The sequence below is a fragment of the Anomaloglossus baeobatrachus genome, chromosome 1 (genome assembly GCF_048569485.1).
Source record: "Anomaloglossus baeobatrachus isolate aAnoBae1 chromosome 1, aAnoBae1.hap1, whole genome shotgun sequence".
In the NCBI taxonomy this organism is placed as follows: domain Eukaryota; kingdom Metazoa; phylum Chordata; class Amphibia; order Anura; family Aromobatidae; genus Anomaloglossus; species Anomaloglossus baeobatrachus.
Window position 1 is genome coordinate 744,201,602 of NC_134353.1, and position 18,299 is coordinate 744,219,900.

Consider the following 18,299-nt stretch of genomic DNA (forward strand, 5'->3'; position numbering starts at 1 on the left):
GGCGCAATCCCCCCGGGGAGATGAGTCCCGTACCAGGGACCTTTTCCTCTGCCCAAGGCGGACCCGCCAGGTCTCGTCGTCTGCGCCCCCAGGTTTCACCTTAATCCCCAGGTCCAGACTGCCTCTCCTCTGGTAGCCTTTCGACCTCTGGGGGATGGCCCAGGCGTCCCACCTCTGCTGGACTTCGAGCAGGAGGACCCGGATGTTTGGCGCAGGACTAATAGCCTGGTAAGGATGGTGAGTCAAGCCTTAAAGGTACGGACAGTCCTTTCTCTCCGGCACGCACCGGGGGAGGTGAGTCACGTACAAGGGACCTCATCCGCTGCTCGAAGCGGACCCGTCAGGTCTCGCCTTCGGCGCCTCCCCCTGGTTTTTCCTTCATTCCCAGGTCAAAAGCTCCCGCTCGACCAGAAGCCTTCCGACCTCTCTGGTGATGACCCAGACGTACCACCTCTGCTGGATTCCGAGCAGGCGCCGAGGTTCGGCGCATGGCGATTAGCCGGGAAGAAACGGTGAGTCAGACCATAAGAGCACGGATAGTTCTCTTCTCCTCTCTGAGCACACAGGTCTCCTTTAAGACTTTTCTAGCGGACCCATGATGTTTTCAGTGGACATCCAATAGTTCGCAGAGTTACTGCTCCTTCACAGACAACATCCAGACAGGACGTTACCAGCGGTAAGTCTTGTTATTGTCTTTATCCATTCTCCAAGGGGCTCCGGGGAGAAGGGGCATGCCCCCCTGTGATCCACCCGCCAGGTTTCCTCTTAGCTTATCATCCCTAATGTGACGTCTCTCAGGGACTACACGGACACCCTACGCAGCGGACTACATTCCATCTCTGCCGATTCAGAACTGGTTGACATCTTCGGTAAGTACCTTCTCATCATAGCCCTGGCGTTTTACCAGCTGCACGGCCTGAGCCTATAGCAGCAGTGTGACTCCCGTCGAGGCCTCTGACTCAGGAGCTGGAACGCGGAGACGACATCCAAGGAGTCGCTGACTTTCCTTCCGCCTTTAGGTGACCGTCCCTTCGGAGATAGGCTAGTCCAGTGGATCCCCTAGGCTACGTGAGGGAAGCGTACATCTTCCCCTAGGCTACGTGAGGGAAGAGCACATCTCTTCCCAGCATCGGCCCAGACGCTCAGGATCGTCGCCTCACCGCTCGGTCCAGTCCGTTCGAGCCGCAACCGTCAGGGCGCCTCTATCTCTCAAACAGTCCCTCCGCCTTGCATTGCAGCGGCCAATTCCAGTTTTTAAGAGCGCTTGCGGGGATCAGGGCGCCTGTCCCTGCACATCCTACTCTGCAGGGCCGTTACGGTCACTCCGCCCATAAACGACCTGGTGGTCTAGACTTCTTCCTTCAAGGATCCTCGTCTTGGGGTTTAGACCCCGTCATCGTCACTTTTTCGCTACTAGGGTAGCTGATCTACCGGTTGGAGTCCTTTCAGACACCGGCCCGGTAGATCATCCCTTTAGGCCTGTTATTCGAGACCACCCAAGGGAAGTTACTCTTCACGCAGGAGTAGTTTTCTTCCCCGCACCAAGTCGGGTTCGGTAGGCGAGTCCGCAGCGGTTGGTGGAGGTGATAGCGGCGGTACACTTACCAGTTTTCATCCTTGCCCTTCCAGAGGTCCCCACTGAAGAACGGAGATAAATAGCTTCCGTTTGCCCCGGGGACCCGCCATTCCCTTCCTAGTGGACCAGTCTTCGTAACCGTTCCCTGGGAAGATCCCCTCTCCGTCTCCTCTGGAGGATAGCATCAGCCGTTACCAGTCTCCTATGCTAGGGTGGGCTTGTCCACCTTTCCACAGCACGGTCCCGAGGGACACCCCTTGAGTGTGGTCTCCCCTTCAGCATTCCGGAATTCAGATCCACCCGGTTAGACCGGTTACGTTTTTCTTCACTGGGGCGAGGTTGCCCGGTCAGGTTCCAGTCGAACCATGCCACAGCGGTGGCGTGCATCATCCACCAGGGAGGCGCAGGAAGTGTCATGACAAAGGAACAGGTCAAGAAGATCTTGCTCCGGCTGGATCTTGTCGCTCTCTAATCTCGGCAGTACACATCCCTACCGTGGACGTTTGGACGGCCGTTTTTCTCCATCGTCTCATTGGGGGACACAGGACCATGGGTTATGCTGCTGTCACTAGGAGGCTGACACAAAGTAGACAGAAAAAGTTAGCTCCTCCTCAGCAGTATACACCCTGAGCCGGAGGCGGACTCAATCAGTTTTTAGCTTAGTGTCGTAGGAGGCTGATGTGGGCCGTCTCGGCCTCCCTCAGCCATTTGCTTTTTGCGCCTTTTTTCCCTTTTTTTTGCGGCGCCGCTCATCGCTCTCATACCTGTCTTCTCGTTCTGCAGGTATTTTCTTCATCACTCATCCTCCGCAGCCCTGTGGGTACCACTCCCCAGGGTCGCAGGGGCTTCAGACTTTGGGCCCTCTCCCCCGTCCATCCCCGTGGTACCACTCCTGGGGGTGTTCGTGTGGGCAGGTTGTCGTGGGCACCCCTGATTCGCCCTGCGGTATCACCCCAAAGGGCGTACAGGGGCATACAGCAGGGATGGGACCTCAGCAGCACGTCTGAAATCTGATGGGGCCCGCATCGCTGCCTTCTCCTGAGGGGGGGCTCCTTCCCCCATCATGAGTCCACTTCCCTGCCTCAGCACGCTGCTCCCCCGGAGCCAGCAGTCTTCCTGGACGGGGCACGGCACACAGGCAGGGGCAGGGCGCCCTGCCTGCACCGCATTCATTTCTGGACCGGCGCCACCAAGATCAGGTAGGACAGACCTTCTCCTACCTTCTTCCCAGGCGGCTGCAAAATTGAGGCCCCGGTCTCGGCCTAGTCTGCGCCCCGGCCACATCTCAGCAGTTGGCGGCGCGCGCCGGCTCAAGCCCACAGCTCTCTTGGCGCTCCGGTCATCGCCGCTGCCCCACCACTGTTTGCAGGTAGGACCGCCGGTCTCTACCTCCCCGCGCGCCGGCAGCCCCAAAATTTAGGCCCCGGCTCCGGCCTTGTCTCCAGTGTCCCAGGCCCGCCCTCCACTACAGCGCTATTGGTCGCCGGCCGTCTCCGCCCTCCGCTCTGCCCTAGGCATCACAGGGGGGGCGGTGGCTGTGTGTTTTCCCGCTCTCCAGACTCCATCTTATAAAAAAAAAAAAAAAAAGTAGAAAAGAAATAGGATTCCCGGTGTGCGGCTTGCTGAGGCTGCAGCAACCGGTTATAACGGTTAAAACAAGCCCTCAAAAGAGCCACAATCATATGAGGATTGTGTTATTAGTGTTTTCATGTACATATATATATATATATATATGTATATATATGTGTATGTATGTATGTATGTATGTATGTATATGGGTATATATAGATTGATTTGTACAGGTGCTCGGGCAACTAGTTGGCTATAGATACAAACTTATAGAAGGGAACGGTGGTTTCTTTGTCGCTCCATTGGGAGACCCAGACAATTGGGTGTATAGGCTATGCCTCCGGAGGCCGCACAAAGTATTACACTAAAAGTGTAAAGCCCCTCCCCTTCTGCCTATACACCCCCCGTGCTCCCACGGGCTCCTCAGTTTTTTTGCTTTGTGCGAAGGAGGCAGACATGCACGCATAGCTCCACAGCTTAGTCAGCAGCAGCTGCTGACTATGTCGGATGGAAGAAAAGAGGGCCCATAACAGGGCCCCCAGCATGCTCCCTTCTCACCCCACTGTGTCGGCGGTGTTGTTAAGGTTGAGGTATCCATTGCGGGTACGGAGGCTGGAGCCCACATGCTGTTTTCCTTCCCCATCCCCCTTAGGGCTCTGGGTGAAGTGGGATCCTATCGGTCTCCAGGCACTGAGACCGTGCTCCATCCACAGCTCCTGAGGACTCTGCTGGATAGGAGCCGAGTATCGTTCAGGGACATGGCCCTGCTACTTTGAGGTACTCTGTGTCCCCGTGGGGACCGCGCACAGCAACACTCCAGCATTGCTGGGTGTGCTAGTGCACCGGGGACCGCGGCGCTGACTGCGTTTGTGCCATTACACACTGCAGCGTCGCTGAGTGTGTTAGTGTATGGGGACTGCCGCGCTGACCGCCGCTGCCATTGTTATCACTGCGGCGCGGCTGGGACTGTTAGTGCGCCGGGGACTTCCGCGCCGACCGCGCTTATACGGCGGCCGCGCTTATAACTCGAGTCCCCGGCTTTTGCGGCCTAGTCTCTTTTTCTTCCCGCCCCCAGCCCTGCCAGTCAGGTGAAGGGCGGGACGCTGTACAGGACGGCAGCACTGAGGGCTGGAGCATGCTTTGCATACTCCACCCCCCTCACTGTGCACAGTGGGGCACCAGTTCCCGCACTTTCTGGGTCACGCCCACGGCTCCCTCCTCTCCTCAGGACGCCGGCAGCCATTCCTGTCAGCTCCTCTGACGCTGCAGAGGGGAGACAAGCTCTGGGGGACCCAGGCACGGATTCTGGTGGCCACACAACCGCTTTAAGCGGGCGGTAAGCAGCACCTGAGGTGCTGGCCCCACTTGTGCAGAAGTGTAATTATAGATTATATGTTTATAGGCTATACTTTACACTGTATGGTGCACGGTTGATTTCTGGCTATATACCCTATTGTGTTGCTCAGGGGAGACAACAGCATGGCGCCCACAAGAGGCAGGGGTGCCAAAACACAGGCTTACTATGCTGCCTGCGCCGCATGTACGACCTCGCTACCGGCAGGTTCCACTGACCCTCATTGTGTGCACTGCTCGGCCCCTGTGGCACTTGCTCAGCCAGAGCCTCTGCTAAGGGGGGCCCAGGGGGAACCACCAGCTAACACTGTCCAGGTGACAGGGACGGAGTTTACAGTTTTTACTGAAAGACTTTCTGAGACTATGGCTAAGATACTAGAAGCTTTGCAGTCCAGACCGGTATCTCAGACCATGGGCACTGTGGAATCATTGCCCCCTGGTTCCCCTCAGTTGGGACAACAATGTTCCCCCGGGGTGTCTCATAGATCTCGGGGTGAGGTCTCTGACACGGACCGCAGCCCCAGACCGCCTAAGCGAGCTCGCTGGGAAATCCCCTCGACCTCATCACATTGTTCAGGGTCTCAGAGGGAGGACTCTCTGTATGATGAACCGGAGGTAGCTGATCAGGATTCTGATCCTGAGGCCGCTCTCAACCTTGATACTCCTGATGGTGACGCCATAGTGAATGATCTTATCGCGTCCATAAATCAAATGTTGGATATTTTTCCCTCGGCTCCTCCAGTGGAGGAGTCAGCCTCTCAGCAGGAGAAATTCCGTTTCAGGTTCCCCAAGCGTACGAGTATGTTTCTGGATCACTCCGACTTCAGAGAGGCAGTCCAGAAACACCGAGTTTGTCCAGATAAGCGTTTTTCCAAGCGCCTTAAGGATACACGTTATCCCTTCCCCCCTGACGTGGTCAAGGGCTGGACTCAGTGTCCCAAGGTGGATCCTCCAATCTCCAGACTGGCGGCTAGATCCATAGTTGCAGTTGAAGATGGGGCTTCGCTCAAGGATGCCACTGACAGACAGATGGAGCTCTGGTTGAAATCCATCTATGAAGCTATCGGCGCGTCTTTTGCTCCAGCATTCGCAGCCGTATGGGCACTCCAAGCTATTGCAGCGGGTCAAGCGCAAATTGACGCACTCACACGTACGTCTGCGCCGCAAGTGGTGTCCATAACTTCTCAAACGTCGGCATTTGCGTCCTACGCTATTAATGCTGTCCTGGACTCTGCGAGCCGTACGGCGGTTGCAGCCGACAATTCGGTGGCAATACGCAGGGCCTTGTGGCTACGGGAATGGAAGGCAGATTCGGCTTCCAAAAAGTGCTTAACCGGGTTGCCATTTTCTGGCGACCGTTTGTTTGGTGAGAGATTGGATGAAATCATCAAACAATCCAAGGGAAAGGAAACATCCTTACCCCAGGCCAAACCAAAATTACCCCAACAGAGGAGGGGACAGTCGAGGTTTCGGTCCTTTCGGGGTACGGGCAGGTCCCAATTCTCCTCGTACAAAAGGCCTCAGAAGGATCAGAGGAACTCCGATCCATGGCGGTCTAAGTCACGCCCTAAAAAGACCGCCGGAGATGCCGCTACCAAGGCGGCTTCCTCATGACTTACGGCCTCCTCACACCGCATCCTCGGTCGGTGGCAGGCTCTCCCGCTTTTCCGACATTTGGCTGCCACAGGTAAAAGACCGTTGGGTGAGAGACATTCTGTCTCACGGTTAGAGGATAGAGTTCAGCTCTCGTCCTCCGACTCGATTTTTCAGAACATCTCCGCCTCCCGAGCGAGCCGATGCTCTTCTGCAGGCGCTGGGCACTCTGAAGACAGAAGGAGTGGTGGTCCCTGTTCCTCTTCAGCAACAGGGTCACGGTTTTTACTCCAACCTGTTTGTGGTTCCAAAGAAGGACGGGTCTTTCCGTCCTGTCCTGGACCTAAAACTGCTCAACAAGCACGTAAAGACCAGGCGGTTCCGGATGGAATCCCTCCGCTCCGTCATCGCCTCAATGTCCCAAGGAGATTTCCTTGCATCGATCGATATCAAAGATGCTTATCTCCACGTACCGATTGCTCCAGAGCATCAGCGCTTCCTGCGCTTCGCCATAGGAGACGAACACCTTCAGTTCGTGGCACTGCCGTTCGGCCTGGCGACAGCCCCACGGGTTTTCACCAAGGTCATGGCTGCAGTAGTTGCGGTCCTCCACTCTCAGGGTCACTCAGTGATCCCTTACTTAGACGATCTGCTGGTCAAGGCTCCCTCTCAAGAGGCATGCCAGCACAGCCTCACCGCTACTCTGGAGACTCTCCAGAGTTTCGGGTGGATCATCAATTTTCCAAAGTCAAATCTGACACCGGCCCAATCGCTGACATATCTTGGCATGGAGTTTCATACCCTCTCAGCGATAGTGAAGCTTCCGCTGAACAAGCAGCGTTCACTACAGACGGGGGTGCAATCTCTCCTTCAAGGTCAGTCACACCCCTTGAGGCGCCTCATGCACTTCCTGGGGAAGATGGTGGCAGCAATGGAGGCAGTCCCTTTCGCGCAGTTTCACCTGCGTCCTCTTCAATGGGACATCCTACGCAAATGGGACAGGAAGCAGACGTCCCTCGACAGGAACGTCTCCCTCTCTCAGGCAACCAAAGCTTCCCTTCGGTGGTGGCTTCATCCCACTTCATTATCGAAGGGGAAATCCTTCCTACCCCCATCCTGGGCGGTGGTAACGACGGACGCGAGTCTGTCAGGGTGGGGAGCAGTTTTTCTCCACCACAGGGCTTAGGGTACGTGGACTCGGCAAGAGTCCTCACTTCAGATCAATGTTCTGGAGATCAGGGCAGTGTATCTAGCCCTAAAAGCGTTCCAGCAGTGGCTGGAAGGCAAGCAGATCCGAATTCAGTCGGACAACTCCACAGCGGTGGCTTACATCAACCACCAAGGAGGAACACGCAGTCGGCAAGCCTCCCAGGAAGTCCGGCGGATTTTGATGTGGGTGGAAGCCACGGCCTCCACCATCTCTGCAGTTCACATCCCGGGCGTGGAAAACTGGGAAGCAGATTTTCTCAGTCGCCAGGGCATGGACGCAGGGGAATGGTCCCTTCACCCGGACGTGTTTCAGGAGATCTGTTGCCGCTGGGGGATGCCGGACGTCGACCTAATGGCATCCCGGCACAACAACAAGGTCACGGCATTCATGGCACGTTCTCACGATCACAGAGCTCTGGCGGCAGACGCCTTAGTTCAGGATTGGTCGCAGTTTCAACTCCCTTATGTGTTTCCTCCGCTGGCACTGTTGCCCAGAGTGTTACGCAAGATCAGGGCCGACTGCCGCCGCGCCATCCTCGTCGCTCCAGACTGGCCGAGGAGGTCGTGGTACCCGGATCTGTGGCATCTCGCGGTCGGCCAACCGTGGGCACTACCAGACCGACCAGACTTGCTGTCTCAAGGGTCGTTTTTCCATCTGAATTCTGCGGCCCTCAACCTGACTGTGTGGCCATTGAGTCCTGGATCTTAGCGTCTTCAGGATTATCTCAAGAGGTCATTGCCACTATGAGACAGGCTAGGAAACCAACGTCCGCCAAGATCTACCACAGGACGTGGAAAATATTCCTGTCATGGTGCTCTGATCAGGGTTTTTCTCCCTGGCCATTTGCCTTGCCCACTTTTCTGTCCTTTCTTCAGTCAGGATTGGAAAAGGGTTTGTCGCTTGGCTCCCTTAAGGGACAAGTCTCTGCGCTCTCTGTGTTTTTTCAGAAGCGCTTGGCCAGACTTCCACAGGTACGCACGTTCCTGCAGGGGGTTTGTCACATCGTCCCTCCTTACAAACGTCCGTTGGAACCCTGGGATCTGAACAGGGTGCTGATGGTTCTTCAGAAACCACCGTTCGAGCCAATGAGGGATATTTCTCTCGCACGCCTTTCGCAGAAAGTGGTTTTCCTAGTAGCAGTCACTTCACTTCGGAGAGTGTCTGAGCTAGCAGCATTGTCATGCAAAGCCCCTTTCCTGGTGTTTCACCAGGACAAGGTGGTTCTGCGTCCGGTTCCGGAATTTCTACCTAAGGTGGTATCCCCCTTTCATCTCAATCAGGATATCTCCTTACCCTCTTTTTGCCCTCATCCAATTCACCAATGTGAAAAGGATTTGCACTTGTTAGATCTGGTGAGAGCACTCAGACTCTACATTTCTCGTACGGCGCCCCTGCGCCGCTCGGATGCACTCTTTGTCCTAGTCGCTGGCCAGCGTAAAGGGTCACAGGCTTCCAAATCAACCCTGGCTCGGTGGATCAAGGAACCAATTCTCGAAGCTTACCGTTCTGCTGGGCTTCCGGTTCCCTCAGGGCTGAAGGCCCATTCTACCAGAGCCGTGGGTGCGTCCTGGGCTTTGAGGCACCAGGCTACGGCTCAGCAGGTGTGTCAGGCGGCTACCTGGTCGAGCCTGCACACTTTCACGAAACACTATCAGGTGAATACCTATGCTTCGGCGGATGCCAGCCTAGGTAGGCGAGTCCTTCAGGCGGCGGTTGCCCACCTGTAGGACGGAGCCGTTACGGCTCTATTATGAGGTATTATTTACCCACCCAGGGACTGCTTTTGGACGTCCCAATTGTCTGGGTCTCCCAATGGAGCGACAAAGAAGAAGGGAATTTTGTTTACTTACCGTAAATTCCTTTTCTTCTAGCTCCAATTGGGAGACCCAGCACCCGCCCCTGTTTTTTTGTGTACACATGTTGTTCATGTTGAATGGTTTCAGTTCTCCGATATTCCTTCGGGTTGAATTTACTTTAAACCAGTTTATAATTTTTTTTTTCCTCCTTCTTGCTTTTGCACCAAAACTGAGGAGCCCGTGGGAGCACGGGGGGTGTATAGGCAGAAGGGGAGGGGCTTTACACTTTTAGTGTAATACTTTGTGCGGCCTCCGGAGGCATAGCCTATACACCCAATTGTCTGGGTCTCCCAATTGGAGCTAGAAGAAAAGGAATTTACGGTAAGTAAACAAAATTCCCTTCTTTTCACTGTCAATATATATTCCCAGAATAATACCTCAATTGTGAATTCACCCAAATCATTCAGATTTAGTGTTCACAGCCACCGCAGCCCCTGACACAGCAGGTCCCGGTATCCCGCCCCGGCCGGCTGGTTAGCGCCCCGGGCTCAAGCCATAAATCCCCTCGCTGATGTCTTCGGATCGGTGCGCATACGCTGCGTCCCTCCCCTCGGGGAGTTTTCACCTTCATCCCCAGGTTCAGACGGCTGCTCCTCCGTAGCCTTTCGACCTCTCAGGTGATGGCCCAAGCGTACCGCCTCTGCTGGATTCCAAGCGGGTGCATGATGTTCGGCACATGAGAATAGCCTGGTAGAAACGGTGAGTCAAGCCATAAAGGTGCGGACAGCCCTTTTTTCTCTCCGGGCACGCACAGGGGGAGGTGAGTCCCGTACCAGGGACCTTTTTTTTTGCCCCGCTCAACGCGGACCCGCTAGTTCTCATGTTCTGCGGGCCCCCAGGTCTTCACCTTAATTCCCAGGTCCAGTCTGCCTCTCCTCCGGTAGCCTTTCGACCTCTCGGGTGATGGCCCAGGCGTTACACCTCTGCTGGACTCCAAGCAGGAGGACCCGGATGTTTGGCGCATAACGATTAGCCTGGTTGAAATGATGAATCAAGCCTTAAAGGTACGGTCAGCCCTTTTCTCTCAGTGCACTCGCCGGGGGAGGTGAGTCCCGTACCAGGGACTTTATCCACTGCTCGAAGCGGACCCGCCAGGTCTCGCCTTCGGCGCCTCCCCCTGGTTTTTCCTTCATTCCCAGGTCCAAACTACCGCTCCACCGGAAGCCTTCCGACATCTCTGGGGATGACCCAGGCGTACCACCTCTGCTGGATTCCGAGCAGGCGCCCAATATTCGGCGCAGGGCGATTAGACTGGAAGAAACGGTGAGTCAGACCATAAGCGCACAGATAGTCCTCTTCTCCTCTCTGAGCACACAGGTCCTTTAGGACTTTTCCGGCAATCCCGTGATGTATTCAGTGGACATCCAGTAGTTCGCCGATTTGCTGCATCATCACAGACAACAACCAGACACGACGTTTACCAGCGGTAAGTCTTATTGTCATTATCCCTTCTCCAAAGGGGCTCCGGAGAAAAGGGGCATGCCCCCCTGTGATCGACCGGCCAGGGTTCCTCCTGGCTTATCATCCCTAACGTGACGTCTCTCAGGGACTCCACGGACACCCTACGCAGCGGACTACGTTCCATCTCTGCCGGTTCAGGACTGGTTGACATCTTCGGTAAGTACCTGATCATCACAGCCCTGGCGTCTGCCAGCTGCACGGCCTGAGCCTATAGCAGCAGTGTGACCACCCGTGGAGACCTCTGACTCAGGATCTGAAACGCGGAGGCGACATCTAAGGAGTCGCTGACTTCCCTTCCGCCCTTAGGTGGCCGTCCCTTCGGAGATAGGCTAGTCCAGTGGATCCCCTAGGCTACGTGAGGGTGGAGTACTCTTTCCCCTAGGCTACGGGAGGGAAGAGCACAGCTCTTTCCCAGCATCGGCCCAGACGCTCGGGATCGTCGCCTCACCGCTCGATCCCAGTCCGTTCGAGCCGCAAACGTCAGGGCGCCTCTATCTCTCAACAGTCCCTCCACCTTGCATCGCTGCGGACCATTCCAGCTTTGTTTTAAGAAGCGCTGGCAGGGATCAGGGCGGCTGTCCCTGCACAGCCTACTCGTCAGGGCCGCTAAGTTCACTCCACCCATAAACGACCTGGTGGTTCAGACTTCCCCTAGTCTTGGGGTTTAGACAGTCATTGTCACTCCTTCGCTACTAGGGTAGCTGAGCTACCGCTTGGAGTCCTATCCCCGGCCCGGTAGATCATTCCTTTAGGCACGGTATTCGAGCCCGTCCGAGGGAAGTTACTCTTCACGCAGGAGTAGTTTTCTTCCCCGCACCGAGTCGGTTTCGGTATGCGAGTCCTTGGCTGTTGGTGGAAGTGATAGCGGCGGTACACTTACCAATTTTTCATCTTTGGCCTTCCACGGGATCCCACTGAAGAACGAAGACAGGTAGCTTCCGTTTGCCCTGGGAACCCGCCAACCCCTTCCTAGTGGGCCAGTCTTCGTAACCGTCCCTCGGGAGGGTCCTCTCTCCTTCTCCTCTGGAGGATAGTATCTACCGTCACCAGTCTCCTGTGCTAGGGTACGCTATCCCACCATCCCACAACACGGTCCCGAGGGACACCACTAGAGGTTGTGCCCCCTTTTCAACATTCCGGAAATCAGAGCCATCCGGTTAGCTGGTTACGATTTTCTTCACTGGGACGAGGTTGCCCGGTCAGGTTCCAGTCGAACCATGCCACAGCGGTGGCGTGCATCATCCACCGGGGAAGCGCAGGGAGTGTCATGTCAAGGGAAGAGGTTTAGAGGATCTTGCTCTGGGCCGGATCTCGTCGCTCTCTAATCTCGGCAGTACACATCCCTACCGTGGACATTTGGACGGCCGTTTTTTCCTGGCAGGAAGGGCCTCGCCTAGGCAAATGGCCCTTCAACAGGGTCGTCACCAGCCAGATCTACGATGAAGGAAAACCTACAGTCGTGGTCCTATTGACCTCCCGATCCAGCTTTCAAGTCAACGGTGCATCAAGGGTGTCCTCCTTCTCTGCACTAGGTGTCGACGCCCTCGCCCGGCCGGGAGGCCAGTTCAATCTCTCGGGCATCTTCCCACGGCTTCCCATGATCTCGAGGGTTCTCAAGTTGGACCAAGGCAGAGGGTGGCTCTGGAGTGGCCCAGGCGACCATAGTTAACAAAACTCACTCAACTCCTCGCAGATACTCCGTGGCGCCTTCCAGACCGTCCAGTTCTTCTGAGTCGGGGCCCTCTCTTGCACGAGGTCTCAAAGGTCCTAGGTTTGCCGGCCTTAATAGCGGATCCCGGGTACTTGCTTGCACAGGCCGGTCGGCAAGAAGGATGCAGACAATGATGGAGACCGGGAAGATGGTTTATTACCACACGTGAAGAGCTCCTCCGGGGTGTGAGGAGCACATCTCTTTCCCTCTCCCTCTCCCTCTCCCTCTCCCTCTCCCTCTCCCTCTCCCTCTCCCTCTCCCTCTCCCTCTCCCTCTCCCTCTCCCTCTCCCTTTCCCTTTCCCTTTCCGCACTGCTGACATGCTTGCAGTCAGATCTGGATGCGGTTTTCTAGCGCGTCCCTCTAGGGGCCGAGTGTCGACGCGGTCATCTCAATTTCAGAGACATATCACTTCTCGTCCCACGATCAGGGTTTTCACGCAGAGAAGCGTCCGTCTGGCTCGGCGGCATCACCGTCCACTAGAAACGTGGGACCTTAATCTAGAGATGGGTTCGCTTCAGGGCTCCCGGTTTGGACCTTGCCGAGTGCTTCCTACTCCCACCTGTTTGGATAGGTGGGCTCCTCATGGCCGTCTCTTTCTACAAGGGGCAACAGGGCGGACAGCCCTCTCTTGTTGCTTTTTCCCCCCCATTTTCCGGGTCCTCCAGCAGGACAAGGGGGGTGCTCCGGCCACAACTCCCCTTTTCGATCCAAGGCAGCCTGCCTTCCTTCCAGATAAGGAGATTGAGTTTCGAAATCAGTCCTAGTCTCTTCTCTCAGCCTAAAAAAGGGGCCTAGTTTGTTCCTGAGCTGGTACGAGCCCTCAGTCGTTTGTCTTCAGGACCGCACTTTCGGTTTACGCCGGCAGTCAGTTCCTCTTTTCACTCGCTCCCAGGTCCAAGATTGCCACATGGATTCATTCCGTGATGTTGTGAAGCCTATTGCATAGAGGACGGACCTCTACCGCATTCTACGGTCCAAGGGGAGCCTCTTGGAGGATTGGACTTCAGACGTTGGTCGACCATGTCCACCGGGCCTCCACCTGGTCTACTCGGCATACCTTTACTAGTTCCTATCAGGTTCACACACATGCTTTGGCAGAGGCCAGTCTTGCCGTTATCTTTGCGGGCGGCAGAAGCACACCTGTACCAAGGTAGGTCTTTGTAGGTCTGGGTCAAGCCCGACAGGAGGAAGCGGTTTCCTACCGATCTCCGGTGATGGTTCTCTTCCCACCCAGGGACTGCTTTTGGACGTCCCATGGTCCTGTGTCCCCCAATGAGACGATGGAGAAAGAAGAATTTTTGTGTACTCACCGTAAAATCTCTTTCTCTGAGTCTTCATTGGGGGGGACACAGCACCCACCCTGCTTGTGTTTTTTGGTTGCATATTACCTGCCTGTTGCCTCAGTGGCCATATTCCCTGCCACTGGTCGCATGACTAATTGGTTATAGTTTTTACCTAGTTTGATCTAGAGTTGTTTGGTTCTCCTCCTACTGCTTGTGCACTAAACTGATTGAGTCCGCCTCCTGCTCAGGGTGTATACTGCTGAGGAGGAGCTAACTTTTTCTGTCTACTTAGTGTCAGCCTCCTAGTGACAGCAGCATAACCCATGGTCCTGTGTCCCCCAATGAAGACTCAGAGAGATTTTACGGTGAGTACACAAAAATCCTTCTTTTCTCAGCAGTAAGGGCCTCGCCTAGGCAAATGGCTCCTCAACAGGGAAGTCTCCAGCCAGATCTACGACGAAGGAAGACCTCCAGTCGTGGTCCTATTGGCCCCCCGATCCAGCTTTCTAGTCAACGGCGCGTCTAGGGTGCCCCCTTCTCTGCGCTAGGTGACGACGCCCTCGCCCGGCCGTGAGGCCAGTTCATTCTCTCGGGCATCTTCCCACGGCTTCCCATGATCTCGAGCGTTCTCAAGATGGACCAAAGCAGAAGGTGGCTATGGAGGGGCCCAGGCGAGCATAGTTCACAGAACTCACTCAATCCACTCGCAGATGCCATGTGGCGCTTTCCAGACCGTCCAGTTCTTTCGTGTCGTGGCCCTCTCTTCCACCAGGACTTAGAAGCCCTAAGTTTGACGACCTTAATAGCGGATCCCGGGTTCTAGCTCGCACAGGCCGGTTGGCAAGAAGGATGCAGACAATGTTGGAGACCGGGAAGCTGGTTCCCTCGAAGATGTATTACCACACGTGTGGAGTTCCTCCGGGGTGTAAGGAGCACATCTTCTTTTCTCTCTCTCTCTCTCCCTTCCTGCACTACTGCCATGCTGGCAGTCAGATCTGGATGCGGCTTCTAGCGCGTCCCTCTAGGGGCCAGGTGTCGACGCGGTCATTTCGGTTTCAGAGACGTATCGCTTCTCGTTCCACGATCAAGGGTTTCACGCAGAGAAGCGTCCATCTGGCTCGGCGGCATCACCATCCACTAGAAACGTGGGACCTTAATCTAGCGATGGGTTCACTTCACGGCTCTCGGTTTGAACCTTTCCGAGTGCTTCTTACTCCCACCTGTTTTGGATAGGTGGGCTCCTCGTGGCCGTCTCCTTTTTTCAAGGGGCATCAGGGCGGACAGCTCTCTCTTGTTGCCTTTGTTCCCCCCTTTTTTTCCGGGTCCTCCAGCAGGGCAAGGGGGGTGCTCCGGCCACTATCCTCCTTTCGGTCCAAGGCAGCCCGCCTTCCTTCCAGATAAGGAGATTGGGTTTTCGGGTTCGGTCCTAGTACCTTCTCATCCTGAAAAGGGCCTAATTCATTCCTGAGCTGGTACGAGCCCTCAGTAGTTGTGTCCTCTGGACTGCACTTTTCGGTTTTCACCGACAGTCAGTTCTTTTCAGGACAGTTCATCCTTTCACCCGTTCCCAGGAGGCGCATGCCGGCGCCCAGGGCTAAGATTTCCACATGGATCCTTTCCGCCATAGGTGAAGCCTATCGCATGAAAGACGGACCTCCGCCGTTTTTCTACCGTCCAAGGGGAGTCTCTTGGATGATTGGACTTCAGACGTCGATGGTCCGATGTCTGCCGGGCCACCACCTGGTCTAGTCGGCAGACCTTACTAGTTCCTATCAGGTTCACACCCAAGCTTTGGCAGAGGCCAGTCTTGCCGTTATCCTTGTGGGCGGCAGTAGCACACCTGTAACAAGGTAGGTATTTGTAGGTCTGGGTCAAGCCCGACAGGAAGAAGCGGTTTCCTACCGATCTCCGGTGATGGTTTTCTTCCCACCCAGGGACTGCTTTTGGACGTCCCATGGTCCTGTGTCCCCCAATGAAACGATGGAGAAAGAAAGATTTTTGTGTACTCACCGTAAAATCTCTTTCTCTGAGTCTTCATTGGGGGACACAGCACCCACCCTACTTGTGTTTTTTGGGTTACATTTTACCTGTCTGTTGCCTCAGTGGCCATATTCCCAGGCCATTGGTCGCACGTCTAATTGGTTATAGTTTTTTCCTTGTCTTATCTAAGATTGTTTGGTTCTCCTCCTACTGCTTGTGCACTAAACTGATTGAGCCCGCCTCCGGCTCAGGGGTTATACTGCTGGGGAGGAGCTAACTTTTTATGTCTACTTAGTGTCAGCCTCCTAGTGACAGCAGCATAACCCATGGTCCTGTGTCCCCCAATGAAGACTCAGAGAAAGAGATTTTACGGTGAGTACACAAAAATCTTTCTTTCTGTAGGATATTTTCAGTTTTTTCCTCCATTGTGTTGAGCACAAATCATTCAAGACTGGGCACTGAACCCTGGTACCTCCCGTACCTGGTCCACCCAAGTGCGCACAGCAGTTTTTGACAAATGTTAGTCCATGGGTTACCTGGGCCATCATGATGTAGAGCGGTTATGGCAGACAAAGCTAACCGACCTTTTATGTACAAGCCTTCCTCAGTCAGCTGGGTTCCCTGCGTTTCCCACTCCCTAATTATTTTTTTTATTTTTTTTAAACATTTTTTTATTATTCAGATAACATATCAACAAAATTTACAATCAATTATACATAGTATATTATAGCTGCAATACATCTAGATGACAAAATGTACAACTCAGTTTCAGTAATATAACTATCGATTTAGATATCACACACAGGTGACAATTCCACCATGAGAAAAAAGGATGGGTAGGGTGGGGAAGACCAGGAACCACTCCTGATATTCTTAGATCACTACAGAAGTAAAAGGAGTGAGTGACAGTTGCCACTGAGGTCATAGTCTGCATTGGTACTAGACTTTTAGACTATCCACTCTAGGCCTCTTCAGTACTTCTTTTTCCGCTGTGTCTACACAAGCATTTCCTCTAGCTTCATCAGTTTCAGCTCAGGTGTGAGCTTTATCTTCGCTGTGTCAAGCTTAGGGTAAGTTCACACAGTGCGTTTTTTGCGGCGTTTTTGCGCAGTTTTCGGGTGCATTTTTGCTCAGAAATCTGCATGACTTTGCTTCCCCAGCAAAGTCTGAGTTTTCATTTTTGCTGTCTGCACACAGCGTTTTTTTTCAGCTGCGTTTTTGTGGTGCCAGAAAAACGCAGCATGTCAATTATTCCCGCGTTTTTCACTGCGCTTTTCATCCATTGAGTGCAATGGGATGTTGAAAGACGCAATGAGAAACGCAAATAGCTGCGTTTTGGTGCGTTTCTAAGATCAAAAACGCAGCTATAAACGCAGGAGGTGGGTTGTAAAGTGACATGTACAGGAAGAGGATTCCTTCTGTCAGTAAATACAGAAGCGTGAATCCTCCCGGTACCGTCACCGCCGCGTCCACCTCCAGTCCTGTGCATGTATGCTGCCTTGCGGCGCCATGTCTGGGCGGGAGGTGGAAGCCGCTGCGAAAACAAAAGTGAACAGTAGGAAAAAAAAAAAAAATTATACTCACCTGTCTGCAGCCTCCCGGTGCCATGCCCGCTCCCATCTCCTCTCACGGTATCGCCGCTCCGGCTGTGTGCAGACGGCTGGGACACCTCCGATAGATGCAGGACCTGGTGATGGATCACCTGATGCAGTCACCTGACGCATCAGGTGATCGTAATTATCGCGGTGACGCGGGCGCCCGGCCGGTTTAAGCTATCAGCGGATGCGTCAGGAGACTTCATCCCTGATTACCGGCAGCTGCTGCAGCGATCGGACAGGATCAGACTCCCGCCCCATCGCTCCAGGAGCTGCCGGTAATCAGCACATAAGTGAGTATTATATATTTTTTTTTTTTTTTGCACCGATGCATCTGCTGATTGTATAAACGGCTTTTATACAATCAGCTGATGTTTGATGTGCTTCAGCCCCTAGAACCTGACACATCATCTGATCGCTTTGCCTTCCAGCAAACCGATCAGATGATATTGGATCCGGATTGGATGGCGCGGGACCCTTGACCCAGGATTACTGCGGAGGGGGGTTCTTTATTTCAATAAAGATGGAGTCACTAATTGTGTTGTGTTTTATTTCTAATAAAAATATTTGTCTCTGTGTTGTTTTTTTTTTTTATCTTTACTAGAAATTCATGGTGGCCATGTCTAATATTGGCGTGACACCATGAATTTCGGGCTTAGGGCCAGCTATACAGCTAGCCCTAACCCCATTATTACCCAGCGAGCCACCCGGCATCAGGGCAGCTGGAAGAGTTGGATACAGCGCCAGAAGATTGCGCTTCTATGAAAGCGCCATTTTCTGGGGTGGCTGCGGGACTGCAATTCACAGCGGGGGTGCCCAGAAAGCATGGATACCCTGCACTGTGGATTCCAATCCCCAGCTGCCTATTTGTACCCAGCTGGACTCAAAAATTGGGCGAAGCTCACGTCTTTTTTTTTTTTTTTTTTTTTTTTTAAATTATTTCATGAAATTCATGAAATTAAAAAAAAAAAAAAAAGGGCTTCCCTATATTTTTGGTTCCCAGCCGGGTACAAATAGGCAACTTGGGGGTTGGGGGCAGCCCGTACCCGGCTAGCATACAAAAATATGGCGAAGCCCACGTCATTTTTTTTGTTTGGGGGGGGGGGGGGC